We start from the raw sequence: 21,846 nt of genomic DNA, 5'->3' as shown, positions 1-21,846 counted from the left end.
AGGCAGAAACATGCAGATCTCTGTGAGTTTGAGGCCAGACTGGTCTACAGAGATCCAGGACAGCCAAGGCTATACACAAGAGAAACTCTGTCTTGAAAAACAAACAAACAAACACAAAAAGCTAGAAGTAGCCTGTGAAACCTATCATGTGTAGAGGTCAAAGGCATGGGTAAAGGGATTCATAACTGCTGATCCCCTGCTGGAAGAGACCCAGGCTGACCCCAGGCTGGACCTAGGCTGCCAAAACAGGTATAGCATCATCTCCTCCTCGGGACACAATCTAGTGGCAATAACCAGATCATTACATCTCTCTGTCACCAAGGCTTATGGAGTTCAGTGCCACAGGTTGGGCCCTCCTGCAAAGGAAAAAGTAATCTGTACAGAGGTAATGATTGGGAAAGGCAGCCTAGAGAAGGTGGTAATAGCTATATTTTCATGTTTTAAAAATCTTATTTTATTAAAAGTCTCAGCCGAGCGGTGGTGGCGCACACCTTTAATCCCAGCACTCAGGAAGCAGAGGCAGGCAGACCGCTGTGAGTTTGAGGCCAGCCTGGTCTACAAAGTGAGTCCAGGACAGTCAAGGCTACACAGAGAAACCTTGTCTCAAAAAACCAAAAAAAAAAAAAAAGTCTCATGTAGGCCAGGCTGGCCTTAAAGTTACAGTGGGCAAAGAATAGCCCTGTGTTCCTTCTTCTTTTTATTTCTTATTTATTTATTTAGGTTTTTTGTTTTGTTTTTGTTTTTTGTTTGTTTGCTTGTTTGTCTTTGAAACAGAGTAATCTTGGCTGTCCTGGACTCTCTTTGTAGACCAGGCTGCCCTTGAACTTACAGAGATCCGGCTGCCTCCGCCCACTGGCCCTGTGTTCTTGGCTCTTATGCTGGAATTCCATGGGTGTGCACAGCACCCACCTTTATTTATGTGTATTTATGTTAGAAATACATACTGAGCCGGGCGTGGTGGCGCACACCTTTAATCCCAGCACTCGGGAGGCAGAGGCAGGTGGATCTCTGTGAGTTCAAGGCCAGCCTGGTCTACAAAGCAAGTCCAGGACAGCCAAGGTTAACACAGAGAGACCCTGTCTCAGAAAAAAAACCCAAAAAACAAAAAAAAAGAAAGAGATACATACTGCTCCACCATGGAAGGTTTCTTAGTAGGCAGAAGGCTATAGGTTCATTTCAGCATTATTTAGAAAAGAAAGAAAGAAAGACTGGAAGAAAGGCTGAGGGATGGCTCCCCAGGGAAAGTGCCTGCCATGCAAACCTAATGACCCGAGGAGCTAACTCTCCAGAACCCACAGAGAGCTGCAAGGAGACAACTGACTCTACACAGCCGCCTTCTGACCTCCACACATGTGTGCACCCTCATAGACACCAAACACGTGCGCAATAGTAATGAACAAAAATTCACAAAGAAAATAAACAGCAGAAAACAGTATTTTAGAAGGTAGAAATGAAGTGAGGGCCTGGAGCAGTGGCTCAGCAATTAACAGCGCTTGCTGCTCTTCCAGGAGACTAGAACTCAATTCCCAGCTCTCCCAGTTCACAATCCTCTGGAACTCCAGTTCCAGGGGATCCCAAACCCTCTCCTGACCTCTGTGGATACCACGCGTACATGTAGATAAAATACTTAGGCATGTGAAATGAAATAAGTAAATCTAAAAAAAGGAAATGAAATGGGTAAGGGATGCTCCACACAGATGTCCAGAGGAAACTGAGCTGTATATGAGCCATGTAAGCTGTTCCCTGGTTCTTGGCCTCCACTTCCTCCTCTGTAAAGTAGAAATAAGATGAGAGTGCCGGGCGTGGTGGCGCACGCCTTTAATCCCAGCACTCAGGAGGCAGAGGCAGGCGGATCGCTGTGAGTTCGAGGCCAGCCTGGTCTACAAAGGGAGTCCAGGACAGCCAAGGCTACACAGAGAGACCCTGTCTCAAAAAAAACCAAAAAACAAAAAACAAAAAGATGAGAGACTATGGGAAACCTCCACCCAGTCCCAGACACACACAGTAAGCGTTCCCAAGACAGTTGGGTAATGTTGGGTTATTACAATGTAACATTTTCAAGGTTGCTGTGAATGGATAAATAAGACTAGAATTTAAAAGGACCCTGGAGAGGCAGGGGAACAGTGGGTGCCTCCTGAGAGAGAGAGAGAGAGAGAGAGAGAGAGAGAGAGAGAGAGAGAGAGTGTGTGTGTGTGTGTGTGTGTGTGTGTGTCTGTATGTGTGTGTGTGTGTGTGTGTGTGTGTGTCTGTCTGTCTGTCTGTCTGTCTGTCTGTAGGGCTATCTCCCTCTCCCCCCTCTCTGTTTGCATTCCTACCTATGTTGCAACAGAAAACTGCCAAGCAGAGTTGAGACCTCCTAGGGGTCCTGCGACACCACTCTTAGAGCATGACATTTCTAGAAATCATTTCTCTAGTCCTTTTCCTTGAAATTAATGACACAAATCTGTAAGACAATAGAGTGCTGCCCACATGCTGGGCATTCATCTCAGCCTGGGGAGTCACGGGCCAAGATCACAAGAGTGGCTGAGACTTAAGTGTCTCCCAGCTCTTGCTCTCGTGCTGCCTACAGTGATGCTAAGAATAAGCACGGCTGACATTTATCGCGCCCGCACGCACATCATTTCACTGAATCCTCTCAACAGGCACAGTGCGTGTCGTGTTATCGCTGCTGTGCAGCGGGGACAGACCCCCCAGCTTAAGGGGCTGAGGAACAGGGTGTTGGCCTGACCACCGGCAGGCAACAGGCGGAAAACAGGCTGCAGTCATGGAAGTAGACTTGCCACGGGGAGTAGACTTGATTGACAGCTGTCCTTTTCTGAGACTGACTGTGTGTGTGACCTTGCTGAGGCCACACTTCCCCCAGCCTGCCTTAGCCCATGCCGAGCATAGCAGAGATAAGAATGGGGCTTTTTCTTTACAGAATGGGCCTCTTTTACTAGCTGTGCCTTCCTTGTGAACTCCGTCATCTTCCTTGCAGCAATCTCAAAGTTGAGTTAGATTTGGATGTATCCAATTCCTTCTTCCTGTTGCCTTGCTTAGCTCTCAGGTCTACTCATGGCCATGATCTGAAGTCTTCCCCCTACCCACTTCTTTTTTAAGTTTTGTTTTTGTTTTGGGGGTTTTTTGTTTATTTGGTTGGTTTGGTTTGGTTTTTGTTTTTTTGGTTTTTTTGAGACAGTTTCTCTGTGTAACAGCCCTGGCTGTCCTGGACTCACTCTGTAGATCAGGCTTGGCCTCGAACTCAGAGGTCCCCCTGCCTCTGCCTCCCCAAGGGCTGGGATTAAAGGCGTGCACCACTCACTTCTAACCACCTCTTTGTATCCTTCTAAGCCATTTCTTCAAATAAATCTCTCACGTGTCTAATCCCAGGTGATTGCTGGCTTCTAGGAGGATCCAAACCAACACACCTGCCATATGCTATGCTGCTGTCTTAGCCGTTTTGCCTCAAGAGGACAGCCTTGAAGTGGGTAATACATTTATATCCTCAAATGCATTTCAAGTTGAGCCAGGTGTGGTGGCGCACGCCTTTAATCCCAGCACTCAGGAGGCAGAGGCAGGCGGATCGCTGTGAGTTCAAGGCCAGCCTGGTCTACAAAGCGAGTCCAGGACAGCCAGGGCTACACAGAAAAACCCTGCCTGGAAAAACAAAAATCAACAACAACAACAACAACAAAAAGAGAACACTTCTTCAAAAACTTGGTCCTGAATCCTTGGGAACAGGATCTCTCAGTCATGAAAGACTAGTGTCTAGAAGCAGGGACATATCTTTCAGGAGAGAAGAGGGAGGAGTCTAGAGCAACAGTTCCCAACCTGTGGGTCAAGAGCCCTTTGGTGGTTGGATGACCCTTTCACCTCAGACCATCTGAAAACACGGATATTTTTACATTACAACTCAGCATAACAGGTTTGCAAAATTATAGTTTTAAAGTAGCAATGAAAATAATTTTATGGTTGGAGGTCACCACAACATGAGGGATTGTATGAAGGGATGGCAGCAGTATTAGGAAGGCTGAGAACCACAGCTCTAGACTAAGGGCTACAGACTGGAGGCTTAGCTTCCTGACCCGTAATCTGGCCCAAATCCTGAAAAAAAAAAAAGTCCAGAGAAAAGAATGCCTCAGTAGGCTCTGATAGTATTAAGGAGGTATGTCTTTGTATATTTGATTTTGTTTGTTTGGGTTTGTGTTTGTTTTTTTTTTCCAAGACAGAGTTTCTCTGTGTAGCCCTGGCTGTCCTGAACTCTCTTTGTAGACCAGGCTAGCCTTGAACTCACAGAGCTCTGCCTGCCTCTGCCTCCTCAGGAGTGCGGGATTAAAGGCGTGCGCCACCACTGCCCAATATATTTGGTTTTGAACTGCTGAACTGGCAGTGAGATAAGTGCTCACAGAGTCTTGTATTGTATTGCTAACTGGAGAGATGGCTCAGTGGTTAAGAGCACTGACTGCTCTTCCAGAGGTCCTGAGTTCAATTCCCAGCACCCACATGGTGGCTCACAGCCATCCATAATGGGATCTGATGCCCACTTCTGGCCTGCAGGTGTACATGCAGACAGAGCATTGTATACATTAAACAAACAAACAAAAAAGAAAAACATTTGTGCCGGGCGTAGTGGTGCACACCTTTAATCCCAGTACTCGGGAGGCAGAAAAAGATGGATCTCTATGACTTTGAGACCAGCCTGGTCTAGAGAGCAGGACAGCCAGAGCTATACAGAGAAACCCTGCCTTGGAAAAAAACACAAACAAAAACAAACAAACAAACAAAGAAAAATTAAAAACATCCTAGCCTGATGTAGTGGTGCATACATTTAATCCCATCAGGCAGATCTCTCTGAGTTCGAGGTCAGCCTAGTCTATACAGTGGGTTTTAGGACAGCCACATTTATGGAGTGCTATCCTGTTTAAAAAAAAAAAAGGGCGGGCGTGGTGGTGCACGCCTTTAATCCCAGCGCTTGGGAGGCAGAGGCAGAGGAGGGGCTCATGTTTTTAATCTAAGCACTCAGAGGCCAGCCTGTCCTATGTAGAGAGTTCTAGGACAGTCGGAGCTACATAGAGAGACTTTGTCTCAAAATAACAACAACAACAAAAGCAAACTTTTGTGTCAAAGGTAAAGATCATTGTAGCCTATTTTTAAGATAAGAGTTACAGGGCTGGAGAGATGGCTGAGAGGTTAAGAGCACTGGCTGCTCTTCAAAAGGTCCTGAGTTCAAGTCCCAGTAGCCACATGGTGGCTCACAACCATCTATAATGAGATCTTCTGGTCTGCAGGTGTACATGCAGGCAGAACGCTGTACACATAATAAATAAATGAATCTTTAAATAAATAAAAGTTACAGGGACCTGAGATACAGGCACTGGAGAGATGGCTCAGCAGCTAAGGAGCACTGGCTGTTTTTCCAAAGAACCCAAGTTAAATTCCCAGCACCCATTTGGTGGCTCACAACTGTCTGCAACTCCAGTTCCAGATCTGATGCCCTCTTCTGGCCTCTGTGGTACATATGGTACACATATACTCAGAGAAACACCCATACACAAAATAATAAACAAATTTTGTTTATTTCAAAAAAGAAGCCGGGCTATCAAAAAAGATAAAATCTATAGAGAAATGAAATCTCATGGGCTATTTTAACAAATGCTACTTGTGCTGGGCAATGGTGGTGCACACTTTTTTGTTTGTTTGTTTGTTTGTTTGTTTTTGAGACAGGGTCTCTCTCTGTGTTAGCCTGGGCTATCCCAGACTCGCTTTGTAGACTAGGCTGGCCTTGAACTCACAGTGATCCGCCTGCCACTGCCTCCTGAGTGCTGGGATTAAAGGCATGCGCCACCACTGCCCGGCTGGCTGTTGACTCTTAAATCTTAGACAAAGAAAAATAAAAGCTTATTTTCAACTTGGGGATATGGACCTTTTCATGAGTGGTCCATTTTACATTTGTCTAGACTGTTGGAGCTCACTCCAGGAGCTTAGATCAAAATAATGACCTCAGCCCGGGTGTGGTGGTGCCCGCCTTTAATCCCAGCACCTGGGAGGCAGAGGCAGGCGGCTCTCCGTGAGTTCGAGGCTAGCCTGGACTACAGAGCAAGTTCTAGGACAGCCAGAGCTGTCACACAGAGAAACCCTGTCTCGAAAAACAAGCAAAGTAATCCAAAATAATGACCTCTCCCGTAGGAGCAGGTGTGCTCATGAGGGCATGCGTGGTCAGAGGTCAACCTTTCCTATCCTTCTGTAGGTACTGTCCACCTTCCTTTATTGGCCTGGGGCTTTATGACTAGACTGGGCTAGGCTGGCTAGGAATTCCCCCTGCCTTTACCTCCCTAGGTCAGGGGTCACAAGCACAGGCCACCACGCCCAGGCATGTGTTCTCAGAAACAAACTGGGGTCTTCCATGTTTGCAAAACCAGCATTTTGCCAACGAGACATCTCCCCAGACTGTGGTACCCTTTTTTCTTTTTTTGGTTTTTCTAGACAGGGTCTCTGTGTAGCCATGGCTGTCCTGGACTCGCTTTGTAGACCAGGCTGGCCTCGAACTCACAGCGACCCGCCTGCCTCTGCCTCCCTAGTGCTGGGATTAAAGGCAAGCGCCATGACGCCTGGCTTTGGAACCTTTTTCTAACGCCCTTTAGGATCATGATTCCTGCCCCTCTCCCCCCTTTGAGGGCTTCTCATGGCAGTCCTGTTGAAGGGAGAGTCACACCACTTTGCTTTTCTCCTTCGCACTTGGCACCACTGTCAGTTCTCACACATCCATCATCTTGGACGACGGACCGCACCAAGTCACCATCACTGTCCTTTATAGCTCTGAGGTAGGGTGCGCACTTGGTGCGGTCAGGACAGCAACCATTCTGTGTGCCTGGGGTCCCATTGCTAGCACAATAGCGTGTGATATTTGCCGGCGGAAATTTTATCTGGATGAAACAGCAGCCACACAGAGGGTTAGGGGACCACCAAAGGAGAGAAGGTAGACGTGGCCCCACCTGAGGGTCAGTGATGGAGACCAGGGACTACCCAGAGCCAGAGCCGTGGCTACAGTCACAGTGGGACCAGCTGGATTCCGTGCAGCATGAATCTATCACAGGACACAGCAACTCGGCATTTGCTGCCATAGGAGATCATGAAGACGTACGAAAAAGAGATGGGACCTGGGACTCGGATGGAGGGACTGGGCTAGCCAGTGTGATGTGATGTTCTCCATCCCATTCTGAACCCAGACAGGACTAGTGTTGGAAAAAAACAATGGAGGCTGAAATATTAGCCCCACCCCTGACCCCCTGGGCTTCTAACCTCCTGGGGGAGGATGGGTATGGAGCTATCGTCACAGTTTCCGTTCACCGGCTGGTCCTGCCCAATCCATCCAGTGGAGCCGTGGTTCTCAACCCTCCTAATGCTACAACCCTTCAACGCAGTTCCTCGTGGTGACCTCCAGCAATAAAACGACCCCACTGCCGCCTCATAACTGTAAGTTTGCTACTGTTATGAATCATAATGTGAATCTCTGTTTTCCAATCATCTTAGGTAACCCCTGTGAGAAGGGTATTTGACACTCTTCTCCTCCCCCCCCAACCCCCTCCCCGCCCTGCAAAAAAGGGGTCCATGGCCCATAGGTTGAGAGAATGTCTGCTTTACAGGGTTCTGTTTATCCTTGGGTTCTGGGCCCTCCTCCCTGCTATGAAACATCAAGGTTCTTTAAAGCCCGATCTCTGGGTCAGCCCCAGGTGGTGGTGGCACACACCTTTAATCCCAGCACTCGGGAGGCAGAGGCAGGCGGATTGCTCTGAGTTCGAGGCCAGTCTGGTCTACATAGTTAGTCTAGGATGGCCAAGGCTACACAGAGAAACCCTGTCACGGAAAAACCAAAAAATAAAAAATAAAATAAAATAAATGAAGTCAGCAGGCCTCAGCCTTAAACCACTGAGTTGGAAGCTGAGGGTGGGGCACACGGAGCTCCACAGTCTGTTTTTTCCTAGAACCTTCAGGTGATCCCATTGCAGGCTCCAGGTCCCCCACAGGGCCTGTATTCACTTCCTGCTGTCTGACTTCTCCGATCTCTTCTCACCTGGCCTGGATGAGCAACTATGCAGACAGCTCCACCCTCGACCTTAGACCCACCTGAAGGAGAGCAACCCACCCAGAGTGAATCACAGGCCATCTCGATTTTGTGAAGCCGCAGACCGAGCCAGGGCCCCTCCCATGCCTTTGTCCAGGTCCCTAGTTAGGGGCCTGGTGTGTCCAACACTATAGGTGTTTCCTCGAGGCCCTCAAAAATGACATCCAGGCTCCTTGCCTGAAGCCCTGAGCAGGAACCAGGCACAAAGGGGTGTGTGTGTGTGTGTGCGCGCGCGCGCGCGCGCATGCACGTCCAGCACTTGGGAAATGCAGGTAGGAGGGAGGCCAGTTTGAGCAACGCAAACTCCTGCCTCGCCTTGCCAAACTACACTGGTCCTTCCATCTTGATGGGGGGGTGGGGGAGGTGAGCTTTGTCCTGGGTCTAGCCTCCTTAGGATTTGTCCTCCCCATCTCCTGATTGTTTGTTTTCATTTTGTCTTTTCTTTCTTTCTTTTTCTTTTTCTTTTTCTTTTTTCTTTTTTTCTTTTTTTTTTGGTTTTTCAAGACAGGGTTTCTCTGTGTAGCCTTGGCTGTCCTGGACTCACTTTTGTAGACCAGGCTGGCCTTGAACTCACAGCGATCCGCCTGCCTCTGCCTCCCTGAGTGCTGGTATCACAGGCGTGCGCCACCACACCCGGCACCATTCCACATTTCCTCTTCAGGCCGCGTGCGTCCCCGAGTGTGCCGCCTGTGTTCTCTGCTCATTACCTTCCCACACGTACAGAAATCTGTCACGTACTTGTCATGGGCTTTGCAAGCTCTGTTAGGGGCCTGGTAGAGCCCATTCCTTTTTGTGTCCTCAGTTTCCAGCATCCACCAGTTGCCTAAACCAGGAGAACCTGGTTTCCGGTTGTTTCTCTTTTCGTTCTGTGCAGCCGCCCTACCAGCTGAGAGCTCCTGACCCTACCTGGTGGTTCCCACACCCCCACCATAGGAAATCTAGTCCAGGGTTCACCTAGCTTAGTTCCTTCATGGCTTCTGTGTCCATAATAAACTTATATTGCTCTGCTTTTGTTTTCTACTTATTGATAATAGGGTCTTTTGTAGCCCAAGCTAGCCTGACCTTGAACTTTCCCTCCTTCTTAATATTGGAGTTATAAGCATGCCCAAACATATCTGGCTAGTTTTTTCTCTCTCTCTCTCTCTCTTTTGAAAAAGAATCTGTCAGGTTGGCGGTGGTGCATGCCTTTAATCCCAGCACCCAGGAGGCAGAGGCAGATAGATCTCTGTGAGTTTGAGTCTAGCACAGCTAGGACTACACAGAGAAACTGTCTCCGACTACCGCCAGCTCCCTTCCCCCCCAAAAAGGAAAGAAAGAATCTGTGGGCGCTGTTCTATGCATCTCTATACACACACACACACACACACACACACACACACACACACACACACTAAGTAGTATATTTTAAAGAAAAGTTTCCTGTAGCCCAGGCTTACCTTTGACTTGTTCTGTAGCTGAGGCTAGCCATGAACTTCCAGTCTTCCCTCCTGTCCTGCGCGTGCTAAGAGTCCAGGTGTTCACCACCACACTGTTGCAGAACAAATTTTAAAGCTTGGGACAGCAGCCTCTGCGGTTCCCTCTCTCCTTTCCCACAGCCCCTCCCACCACCTTCCAGTTCAGCTCTGCCATTTTGAAATCTTCAGTTTGCCTTTTTCTAGAAAGCTTTCCTCTTGTCTTCCTGTGTGGACCCCAGAGCTGCCTGCTGCCTCCTTCCCCAGGAGAACGCTTGGGTGGGTCAGGGTTTCTTTCTTTCTTTCTTTCTTTCTTTTTTTTAAACGTTTATTAATTTTTGCTTTTGGGACAGGGTCTCACTATGTAGCCTTTTGCTTGGAACTCACTATGTAGACCAGGCTGGTCTTGGATTTACAGAGATCTGCTTGCCTCTGTCTCCTGAGCTGGGGTTAAAGGCCTATGCCCCTTCGCCTAGCCTTATTGATTTCTGAGATAAGGTTTGGCTTTGCAGCTGTGTAAGCTGGTCTCAAACTAAAGTTCTTCCTGCCTTTGCTTTCCCCAGTGCTGAGATTACAAGTATCATGGCCAGGCCAGGTATCACTGTTTTTGTTTTTTTTGTTTTTTTTAACATTTCAAGCTATATTTCATCTTTTCTGTGTATGGGCATGCAGGCCACAATTCACAAGCACAAGTCTGAGGATGAGTTTCAGGAGTTGCTTCCTGCCTTCCATCCTAAGGGTCCTGGGGAATCGAACTCAGAACGTCTGGCTTGGCAGCAGACATTTACCTGCTGAGTCACTGCCCTCCTCCCCATCAGTCTTGTTTACCTTGGCATGCTGAGCTCCAGCATCTTGGAGCATGCCTTTGACTCATCTCTTCCATCACAGGGTCGGTGAAGTAGAGGAATAGAGTGCAGGCTTGTGGGAATTTTAAAGGGCCAGAATGTTAGCACCAGGGGTGCTGTGTGCCTGTCATTCCGGAACTTAGAAGCTTGAGGCAGGAAGATCCCGAGTTTGAGGACCACCCTGGGACACCAAGATCTTTTCTCAAACAGAACAAAAGGGAGCCAAGTTTGACTGACGACCCATACCTACAATCCCAGCACTTGGGAATCGTGGGATTGAGGCCAGCCTGAGTTACATAGGGGTGCAAACAAGCATAAAAGCAACAGCAATAACAACAGGGTTGGGAAGAGAGGAGAGCAGTGGTAGTTGAGAAACAATGAGGAGGAAGTGTCGTTCCCTAGGGTGACAGTAGCTGGAGGCCACGACGGAGGATACCAGCTTCTGGACAGGAACCTTGGGGGTTGGGCAGGCCAGAGGGTGGGTCACAAGGGTGCCTGAAGCAGTCAGTGCACATTCTGTGGCCTGGTCAGCAGCTGTGAGCCGCAGGGCCCAAGGCCCCATGATGCTATGTGCAGTAACGGGAAGACCAGGCCGGCCTGAAACTCACGGAGATGCGCCTGCCTCTGCCTCCTGTGCGTCAGCACACGCAGACAGGGCAGGATTCTTGACTGAGGCAGCAAAGAGCTTCATCATGAGCCACAGTTGGAGCTTATCAAGGAAAGGGTTACACATGGATCTAAGCAGGGAATTAACAACAACAACAACAACAAAAGGGAGGCGCTCAAGGAAAGGATGGGCTACCTTCCCATGCCCGAGTGTTGCTCTGGTGTTCTCATGAGAGAATCACACTTAAATGGCTTTGTCTCCTCCCATGCACAGGTGTTTTGCCTACATGTATGTGTGCACCATTTGTGTGCAGTGCCTTACATGCCAGAAGAAGGGGTCAGATCCTCTGGGACTGGAGTTACAGGTGGTTATAGGCTGCCATGTGGGTGCTGTGAATGGAAGCAGGGTCCTCCAGGGAGGCAGCCAGTGCCTCTAGCCTCTGAGACATCTCTCCAGTTCACCGAATACCTTGACAATACTCATACAGGCGATTTTGGTGGCCGCTCAATTTAGATCAAAGAGTTGCTAAGAGGTTTTTGAGTTGGAGGTGTGGCTCAGCTGATGGAGTTCTAGCATGCAGAAAGTCCTGGGTTCAATTCCCAGGGCTGCATACACTAGGCATGGCAGTGCACACTGGAAGTCTTAGTGTTTTGGAGGCAAAGGCAGGAGGATAGGGGCTCAAGGTCATGGTCAGCTATGCAGTAAAGCTAAGGTCAGTCTGGAACTCATGAGACTGTCAGAAATAACAACATAATGTCCCCCCCCCCTCCATTTTTCCTTCTTTTGGGTAAAGAACATCCTAGGGAGATTCCTAATATAAGGTGGATGCGATTCACACCTGATCAGATAAAACCAAATAGTCACAGAGGTTTTGCAAGAAGGTGAGGGAGTCTTTATTATAAATGGACTTTTCCCCCTGGCTTGTGGCATTCCAAGAAAACTGCAGGTTTACATCTGGGGGAAGGGGAAAGACATGCTTCAGCTTTAAGCATTGGCTCATTGTTATTTCAATGTTCTTACTTGAAATATCCTCATATAAGAGGCAAGTTGTCTCTGTGCCAGCAACCTTCTCAGCAAACGCTGTTAATTGCGTTAGATTCTTGACTCTTGTTGGCGAGAGGGACTTCAACAAGTAAAAGATTTCTCTTCTTCCTACACACACCCTCTTAATGTTCTCAGTCATGTTTCCTCTCCAGCCACATTAGGTGGACAGGCCATCAGTGTTTAGGTGACATGAATCATGTATCCTAACATGGGAAGTCAGTCCGTGGAAGAGACCTCAGAGCCTAGCTCTGGCTGTCATTCTGAAATTCTCACTCTGTGCTCAGCCTGAGGTAGCCAGGGAGCTGGGCTCCTGTGGTGCAGTGGACACAGCACCCTGAATCCAGGCAGCCCTGGGGCTGATACTGAGACTGGAGGATTGAGGAAATTTCACTTATCTATAGGGGCTTGCGTCAGCACAGGGAGATAAAAGAAGGGACCTAGGCTGGCACTGGTGGGGTCCCCCAGCCAGCTCCCCCTCAGCCCGACACAGGATCTCACGGCTGGCTGTCTACGCCCCGCCACCACCATGTAACAACTGCTGCCACCTCCCCTGCCTTCCTGCCGCACCCCTGCCGAAGGCTGCACGTGGCAGCCGGAGTCATTTATCAAAAAAGTAAACGAGATGCAGTCACCAGCCTCCCCCAGCTGGACCGTGGCTAGAGGCTTCCCACGGCTCTTAAGATAGGGGCTGGCAACGGTACCTACGAACAGGTGGGGCGAGGCATGATTTCAGGTCGGGCCTGGCAGAACGTTTTAAATTTTCAGAGTGACTTAGTGAAATACCAGTGGCAAGTGGGTCATTTGTTACTTCTCTTTTCTTTCTTTCTTTCGTTTTATTTTTCTGAGACAGAGTTTCTCTGTTTTGTTTGTTTGTTTAGCCTTGGCTGTCCTGGAACTCACTCTATAGACCAGGCTGGCCTTGAACTCACGGAGGTCCTTCTGCCCCTACCTCCCGAGTGCTGGGATTAAAGGCACGTGCCGCCACCGCCGGGCTCTATACTTAACTTTTAAAATTTAACTTCAAAATTAAATTTGGGGTGGGGGGCACGGTTTCGAGACAGGGTTTCTCTGTGTAGCCTTGACTGTCCTGGACTGGCTTTGTAGACCAGGCTGCCCTCGAATTCACAGTGATCCGCCGGCCTCTGCCTCCCAAATGCTGGGATTAAAGGCGTGCGCCACCATCGCCTGGCCCAAAATTAAAAATTTTTTAATTGATTTTTTTTTTTATGTATGACGCAGGCTGAGTGTGGAAGTGAATGACAGCTCTGTGGAGTAGTTCTCTGCTTTCACCCTTCTGTGGGCTCCAGGGACTGAGCTCAAGTTGACAGGCTGGCAGGGCAAGCATTTTACCCATGGATTGGTTCATCTTGCAAGTTCCTATGATGGTGTTTTGAACTCAAAAATATTTTTGCTTAGAAGAGGACCCAGAGAAAAAATTATGAAAATTGAGACTGAAGAGATGGCTCAGTGGTTAAGAGCACTTTCTGCTCTTGCAGAGAACCGAGGTTCAGTTCCCAGCACCTCTGGGGACTCCAGCATGTATATGGTATATATAAACTCATACAGTCTCTCTCTCTCTCTCTCACACACACACACACACACACACACACACACACACACACACACACACACTAAATAAGCTGTAAGAAAGGAAGGAAGGGGCCTGGAGAGATGGCTCAGTGTTTAAGAGTGCTGCCTGCTCTTCTAGAGGTCCTGAGTTCAATTCCCAGCACCCACATGGTAGCTCACCATCTGTAATGTGATCTGATGCCCTCTTCTGGCCTGCAGGTGTACATGCAGGCAGAATCCTGTATACATAATAAATAAATAAATAAATAAATAATAAATCTTAAAAAAAAAAAAAGGCTGGGCATGGTGGTATACACCTTAAATCCCAGCACTCGGGAGGCAGAAGCAGACGAGTCTCTGTGAGTTTGAGGCCAGCCTGGTCTACAGAGTGAATCCAGGACAGCCAAGGCTATACAGAGAAACCCTGGCCTTAAAAACCAAAAAAAGGAAGGAAGGAACGTGTCATGACTCATGTCTTCAAGAAGCAAAGGCAGGAAGAGCATCTCTGTGAGTTCAAGGCCAGCCTGGTCTACATAGCCAGTTACAGGACACCTGTAGGTGTATATTGAGACCCTGTCAAAAACAAGAAGACATGAAAAAAAAATTACTGAAATAATAGCACAGGTGGACCCCATGTAGTGACCACTTAAACAAGGCTCAGGACAGTGGGCCCCTTTTCAGGACTCTCTGCTCCTCCTTTTTTGGTTCTAACTATGTTGGCCTTGCAAATGGAAGATGCTGCTTGCTCCTCTGCTAAAATGTTCTCCCACTCCCCATGTTCAGACTACACCCTCCATCTTTTCACTGGCTCGGTGCTCTTACTGTGCCTGTGACAGCATGGGTGCCTGCTCTGGAGTGCAGACTTGAAGCTTGGCTCTGTCTTGCTCATCACCGTAGGCCCAGCATCCGCCCCAGTGCCAGGTACATACTAAGCAACCAGCCAAACAAATGAATCTGTGTCTAGCATGGGGCAGGGGGTGGGGGTGGGGGGTGGGATGGGGGGGGAGTGGGGGGTGAGGAGGGGTGGGGGGGTGGAGGGTGGGATCAGGGAGGTGGGTTGGGGAGGGGCATGAGGGGTGGGGGGGTGGGATCAGGGAGGTGGGTTGGGAATTGGCCAGCTTCCAGCAAGAGACTCCAACTGTGCATTTGAATGAGGCCTTGGAAATTACACATCTGAAGCCATGTGGTGGCAATGGCGGCAAACACCTTTAATCTCAGCATTTAGGAGGCAGGGGCAGGTGGATCTCTTGAGTTTGAGGTCACCCTGGTCTACCAAGTCCAGGACAGCAAAGGCTACACAGAGAAATCTTGTCACAAACAAACAAGCAAACAACAATAAAAGTATATGTGTCTGATCTTGGGTAGAGGTCAGTGTCAGATGAACAGAGAGGAAGATGATGGTGCACCGAGATGTCCCCGCCCCCAATGAAAGTATCTTTTATTTGCTGGATTTTAATTGTCGTCTCAGAGGCTTACTGCTTCCACCTGTTCTAGCCTTCACACAATCTTATCTAGGCCTAGAGTTTTCCCAGCCTCTGAGACTCGCTGCTGGATAAGCCCACCCTTTCCTGTTCTTTTTCTGAATTTTTCTTTTCTTTTCTTTTTTTTTTTTTTTTTTTTTTTTGTTTGTTTTCGAGACAGGGTTTCTCTGTGTAGCCTTGGCTGTCCTGGACTCACTCTGTAGACCAGGCTGGCCTTGAACTCACAGCGATCCGCCTGCCTCTGCCTCCCAAGTGCTGGGATTAAAGGTGTGCGCCACCATGCCCAGCTTTTTTTCTGAACGCTTGCTGGCTGCTTCAACTCAGCAGTTCTGGCTCAAATGCCTCTCCAAGCTGACTGACTCAAATTGGCTTCATTTGGCTTCCGGCTGAATTCCACTGCTTGGCCTCATGCTAACTTTGGCAATCTGTTCTAATCTTCTGGCTCCTTCTTGTTCTCTGGCTCGTTCTGTCTTCACCTATGTCTAGCTTGCTCTCTCTCTGACCTGTCTCTGTAAAACTGCCCCAGTGAAAACTGCCTGTGAATTCCACGAACTCCACTCCACTGCACTGCCTCTCTGGACTCACTGTCTCAACCGAACAGCACTGACTAGAATCAGAGACCGACATGCCTCTGACTCCTGTGTCTGTTTACAGGGGATCACACAGCCCTAGAAGGTCTTGGGATGTGATCTCTTGCTAGAGCAGCCATGTTCTGAATTAACATTCCTCTACATCCGCCCTCCCCTAAGCCCCCCCCCATGTGCCCCCACCCCCTGCTCTGTGTGAGGAGATGGAAGGAGACATTCGATCTGACAGACTCTCTGACTTGGACCTGGTTCTGGCTCTGCCACAGGGCTCATGGAGCTCAGATGTGGGTCCTGTTCCTGCGGCCCCAGGGGAGCCATCCAGCTACTGTTGAGGCCTCAGGTTCTAAGACCCCCACATCTTTCCTCCCTGGCCCGGAATTGGCTTCTTCCAGTGAACCTCCACAGCACCTAACCCAGACATCACAGCCCCCTGGGGCCAGACTTTTGCTATAGGAAAGTTTAGGTCCAGAAACTGTTATTTTCATTATGATCTAAAATTAGAAAACCCACCAAATGTGATGGCACATACCTGTAACCCTAGTACTCAGAAGAAAAAAATTAAATCAGAAAAACCTGATATATGAGCTGATTGTTTAGAATATAATAATTAACTCTTAGCATGTTGGCTATTGTGTATGTCTATTTTTTTGTGTTTTGTTTGCTTGCTTACTTTTGTTTTGGTTTGTTTTAAGGCAGGGTCTCACCTTTCTAAACTGGCCTCAAGTTTTCTAGAGATCCAAGGATGACCTTGAACTCCCAATGTTCCTCTTCTCAAATGCTGGGATTTTAGATATACAGCACCACATCTGACTTTTTTGTTTGTTCCTTTTTATTTAAAAAAAATTACAGTCAGACGTGGTAGCGCACGCCTATAATCCCAGCACTCAGGAGGCAGAGGCAGGTGGATTGCTGTGAGTTCAAGGCCAGCCTGGTCTACAAAGCAAGTCCAGGACAGTCAAGATAACATAGAGAAAACTTGTCTTGAAAAAAACAAAAACGAACAAACAAAAATTACATTTTAGCCAGGTGAGGTGGCCCATGCCTGTGATCCCAGCACTAGGGGAGGCAGAGGCAGGTGGATTTCTGTAAGGCCAGCCTGGTCTACAAGGTCAGTCCAGGACAGCCAAGGCTACATAGAGAAACCATGTCTCAATATATATATATATATTTCCTTTTTTTATTTTTCTGTGTGAATTCTGGTTAGAGGACAGCTTGTAGGAGTCACCTGGGTCAGGGGGATTGAACTTGGGTCATCAGGTTTGACAGTGAGCATCCTTTGTTCGTTGAACCATCTCACTGGTCCTGTTTGTTATTTTGAAATAAGATCTCACTATGGAGCTTTGGCTGGCCTAGGGCTGTCCTCTCTCCTTTGCCTTCCAAGTTACTGTTTTTTTTTATTTGAAAACAGGGTCTTGGCAGTCTTCCTGCCTCAGCTTCCCAAGGGTTGGGATTATAGGCATGAATCTAACTGGTTGGTTAGTTAATGAGAGACAGAGGCTCTCGATGTAGCTCTGGCTGGCTACACCAGGCTGGCCTCAAACTCATAGAGGTCCACCTGTTCCTGTCTCCCAAGTGCTGGGGTTTCAGGCCTGCTCTACCAAGACCAGATTCAGATACATTTAAATTTGTTTTCTTTTTTTTTTAATGTTTATTTATTTTTATGGGTATGAATGTCTTGCCTGTGTGTATGTGTGCATACATTATGTGTTCCTGGTGCCTGTGGAGACCAGAAAAGGGCATCAGATCCCCCAGTGAATTGTGAGCCTTTATGTAGGCACTGGGAACCTAACCCAGTTCTCTGCAAGAGCAACAAGCTATCTTTCTGGCCCTTTCAGATACATTTTTTTTTTTTTAATACAAAATAAACAAAGCTGAAGTCTCTTTTGTTCCTCTGGCCAGGCCAGCTCACTCCCCTTCATTCCCAGGGTCACTTGTTTTAACTAATCGGACATGCATCCACGTAATCCACTGTCCAAAGCAGATGTGTGCTCATGGCAGCGTTACTCATAGCAATAAAACAGAAAATTAAAAAATATATTTGGAGCTAGAAAGATGGCTCGGCCGATATAGTCCTTGCTGTTCTCGTATGAGGGCCTACAGTCAGGTCCCTAGCACTCACTTGGAAGTCAGGGGCACACCAGAACCCCAGCACTGAGAAACAGAGACGAGCTTGGGATAGGACAGCACTTATTGGACCTAAGTGGCAAAGTCGTGGGTTCAGTGAGAGACCCTGACTCAAAAGAGCCAGGAGGAGGATTGGCAAGGGGGCTCCGTGGGTAAACGTGCTTCTAGTCTTAGTGTTCTGAGTGTGATCCCAGGGACCCACGTGACTGACTCGCATTACTTTTCCCCTGACGGCCACACTAGTGCTATGGCACACATGCTTCCACAGATGTGCATAAATACAAATAAATAAATAATGTGGTTTTGTTTTCTTTCTTTCTTTTTTTTTTTTTTACATTTACAAAACTATTTTTTTAAACTTTTTCCTCCTCAGAGCCTTCCATTCACCTTCTTGCGTACAGCCAGGCTGTTGAAAAGCTGCTTTATTTTGCGCTTTCTTTCCGCATCCCGTCCCATGATCTCGGAGAGCTGCATTCTGCCCAGGAACTGATTGTCCTTTCAGATCTCCCGGACTGCGCCTTTAAATTCTCGCTTGTGTTTGTGGATTAGTCTCTTCCTTTCCTGCTTTTCCTTACTGCTGCCTTGTTTCCATTCAAACTTTGACAAGCCGGGGGTGGGGGTGGGGGTGGGAGGGGGGTGTGTGTGGGGGGGGTGAACAGCTTTAGTGGGACAGGCTTGCTCTTCTTGGCTTTCGGTTTCTGACAGTATGCTTCCGGACAGCTCCTGAAGTTCTTGGGGGAGGCTACAGTCCACAAGATGCTCTGTCTGGAGGGCTTGGTGGGGCCTGGTGATGGCATGGAAGGACGTCAATGCACTGTTTTTGTTTTATTTTCGAAACAGGGTTTCTCTGTGTAGCCTTGGCTGTCCTGGACTCGCTATGTAGACCAGGCTGGCCTCGAACTCACAGCGATCCGCCTGCCTAGTGCAGGGATTAAAGGTGTGCGTCACCACCGCCCGGCATAAATAATGAGTTTTAAGAAGATTTATTTATTTATTATTCTGTACATAGTGCTCTGGCTACATGTATACCTGCAGGCCAGAAGAGGCCATCAGCTCACATTATAGATGGTTGTGAGCCACCATGTGGTTGCTGGGAATTGAACTCAGGACCTCTGGAGGAACAGCCAGTGCTCTGATTCACGGAGCAATTTCTCCATCCCAATAATGATTTTTCAATTTTTCAAAAAACAATTTTTTGGGGGGGTTTTTCTTGACATTGTTCCTCTGTGTAGCCTTGGCTGTCCTGGAACTTTCTTTGTAGACCAGTTTGGCCTTGAACTCACAGCAATCTGCCTGCCTCTGCCTCCTGAATGCTGGGATTAAAGGTGTGTGCCATCACTGCCCAATGATTTTTCAATTTTTTAAAGGATTTTTTTTGTTTGTTTTGTTTTGTTTTTCAAGACAGGGTTTCTCTGTATAGCCCTGGCAGTCCTGGAACTCACTCTGTAGACCAGGTTGGTCCCAGTTTTTAAAAACTTCTTATTGATTCTTTATGAGTTTCCTATTATGCACCCCTGTCCCATTTGTCTCCCTCTCTCCTTGTATCCACCTTGTAGCACCCTTGCAACCTCCCCCCAAAACAAAAAACGCAACAACAAAACCCAAAGCACAGAAACCATTTCATTGTGGAAGCTGTAGTGTGTCACAGTGTGTCCCATAGCATACCCCGCTATCCACACATCCTCACCGGCAAATGTTCATTGCAATGAGTCATTATTCTGGTTTGAGATCTCTGGCTTCTGTGACACCATCAGTAGTGGCTCCTCATCCGGACTCTTCCTGGTTGTCCTGTTGTTGCCCTGTGTCATTGAGATCCTGCAGCTTTGGGTCAGCTGTCCTGGCCCTTCCTTTCATGTGTGCCAACTGTTTGCAGATGATATAGATTTGGGGGTGGGTGAACTCAGAGTCTTGGATCTGGGCCTGGGTGGTAGCTGAGCTGGTCAGCACACCTGTTCTCCCTTATCCACCCCGCTAGGGCTAGCTTTCCATCACTGCTCCAGCTAGGCCACCCTGTGTCATCATCCGCAGGAGGCAAGGTCAGCTCTCCTGCTCTCATGCCCTTGGGGCTGGCGCGCGCGCGCGCACACACACACACACACACACACACATGTGCGCGCGCGTGCCTCCAGGGCCAGCTCCCCAGTCAAGGCATGGGGTCCACTCTCCCAAGTGGTGCAGCCTGCAAGGGGCTGGGCTAGCTCTCCTGCTTTTTTGCCATCAGGGCCAGCCCCTACTGTGTTGTTCAGGCAAGGTGCAGGGACGGCTCTCCAAGAGTGCTACAGCCAGTGAGGGGTTAGGGCTAGCTCTCTTTCTCTCAAGACCTCTGGGCTAGTTCTCCCACCTACCACAGGTGTGGTGAGGAGGCGGGGACGGGGAGGGCATCCCCCTCCCCCGAAAACCACATTACCTCATGGCAGGCCAGCTCTCCTGGGCTCTCATCTTCTGAGAGAGCCCTGTGCCTGTTCCACCAAGGCCAGCTCTACTGTGCTGCCCAAGCAAGGTGCAGAAATAGCTCTGCTGGAGGTGGCAAGGAGTGGGGACGGTGGGAAGGAGAGTCACTTCTGCGCTTCTGCCACCCACTGCTGACAAGTGTCGTGGTCAGATCTCCCACACTCACCCCCATCCCCACCACCAAGGCCAGCTCTACTGCCTGGGTGAGGTACCAAATCCACTCTCCTGAGTGCTGCCACCAGTGAGAGATGGGGCTAGCCCTCCAGAGCAGCCCCCCTAAAAGATGTCGGATGCCATACACATAGGCAGAAATATGTTTAGGGCTATTTCAGAAATTGTTGGAAATTCTATCTTAACCCCAAACCAAAGGTCATTGAACTTTTGTTTGTTTGTTTATGTTTCAAGACAGAGTTTCCCTGTATAGCCCCGGCTGTCCCAGAACTCCCTCTGTAAACAAGGCTGTCCTTGAACTCATAAGGACCCAGCTGCCTCTGCCTCCAGAATGCTGGGATTAAAGTTATACACCAATACAACCTGGCTGAACTTTTTTTGTTTTGTTTTGTTTTTTAAGACAGAGTTTTTCTGTGTACCCCTGGCTGTCCTGAAACTCCCTATGTAGACCAGGCTGGTCTTGAACTCACAGAGATCTACCTTGCTCTGCCTCCTGAGTGCTGGGGTTAAAGTTGTGCACCATAACTCTCTGGCTTTTATAAAAAATGAAATTCTACTCAGCAGCTCAAACAGCCATTGATTTTTTTAAAAAAATCATATTTAAATTTTTATTTTTTTACATTTATGTTTTGTTTTGTTTTGAGGTGATTTGTGCATGTCACTGCATACATGTGGAAGCCAGAGAACAACTCAAGGGAGTTAGCTCTCTCTTCCACTATGTGATTCCTGCAGATTGAACTCAAATTCAGGCTGTCAGGCTTAGCAGCAGGCCTCCTTACCTGCTGAGCCATCTTACCAGCCCCTCCCTTTATTTCCTCATATAGATTTTATTTTTATAGGGTTATTTATTTTATTTATTGCACAGGAGTGCTTTATCTGCAGAAGAGGGCATCAGATCTCATTACAGATGGTTGTGAGCCACCATGTGGTTGCAGGGAATTGAACTCAGGAAGGACCTCTATAACCACTGAGCCATCTCTCCAGCCCGATTTTATTTTTTATTTATGTATAAGTGTATGCATCTGTGTGAATATATGCCATATGTGTGTAGGTGTCTGGAAGCCAGCGGTGAGCATGTCTCTCTAAGTTCTAGGCTAGCCTGGTTATGCATTAGTGAGTTCCAGGACGGTCAGAGCTAGAGATTTGATCTCAAAAAGCCAAACCAACAGCCCTCTCAGATACACCCAGAATAGTTCCAGAACAAATATCTGGCTACTTCACCATAATGCGAAGGTGATAGGAACTCAGTTAAAACTGTTCTTGGAGGTTTCATCTCTTCGTGACCTAGCTGTGTGCAGCCTGTTACTTGGGATGCTGGACAACAACAGGGAGCTGCAGCTATTGTCCATCCATCCTGCTGTGAGGGTGAAGAGCAGAGCTCAGGAGCGTGCCCAGTGTTCTGCTAGTGTGAAGCA

The sequence above is a fragment of the Acomys minous genome, assembly GCF_964271855.1.
Source record: "Acomys minous genome assembly, chromosome: 6".
Taxonomy (NCBI): Eukaryota; Metazoa; Chordata; class Mammalia; order Rodentia; family Muridae; genus Acomys; species Acomys minous.
Note: the sequence above shows the minus strand (reverse complement) of the source record.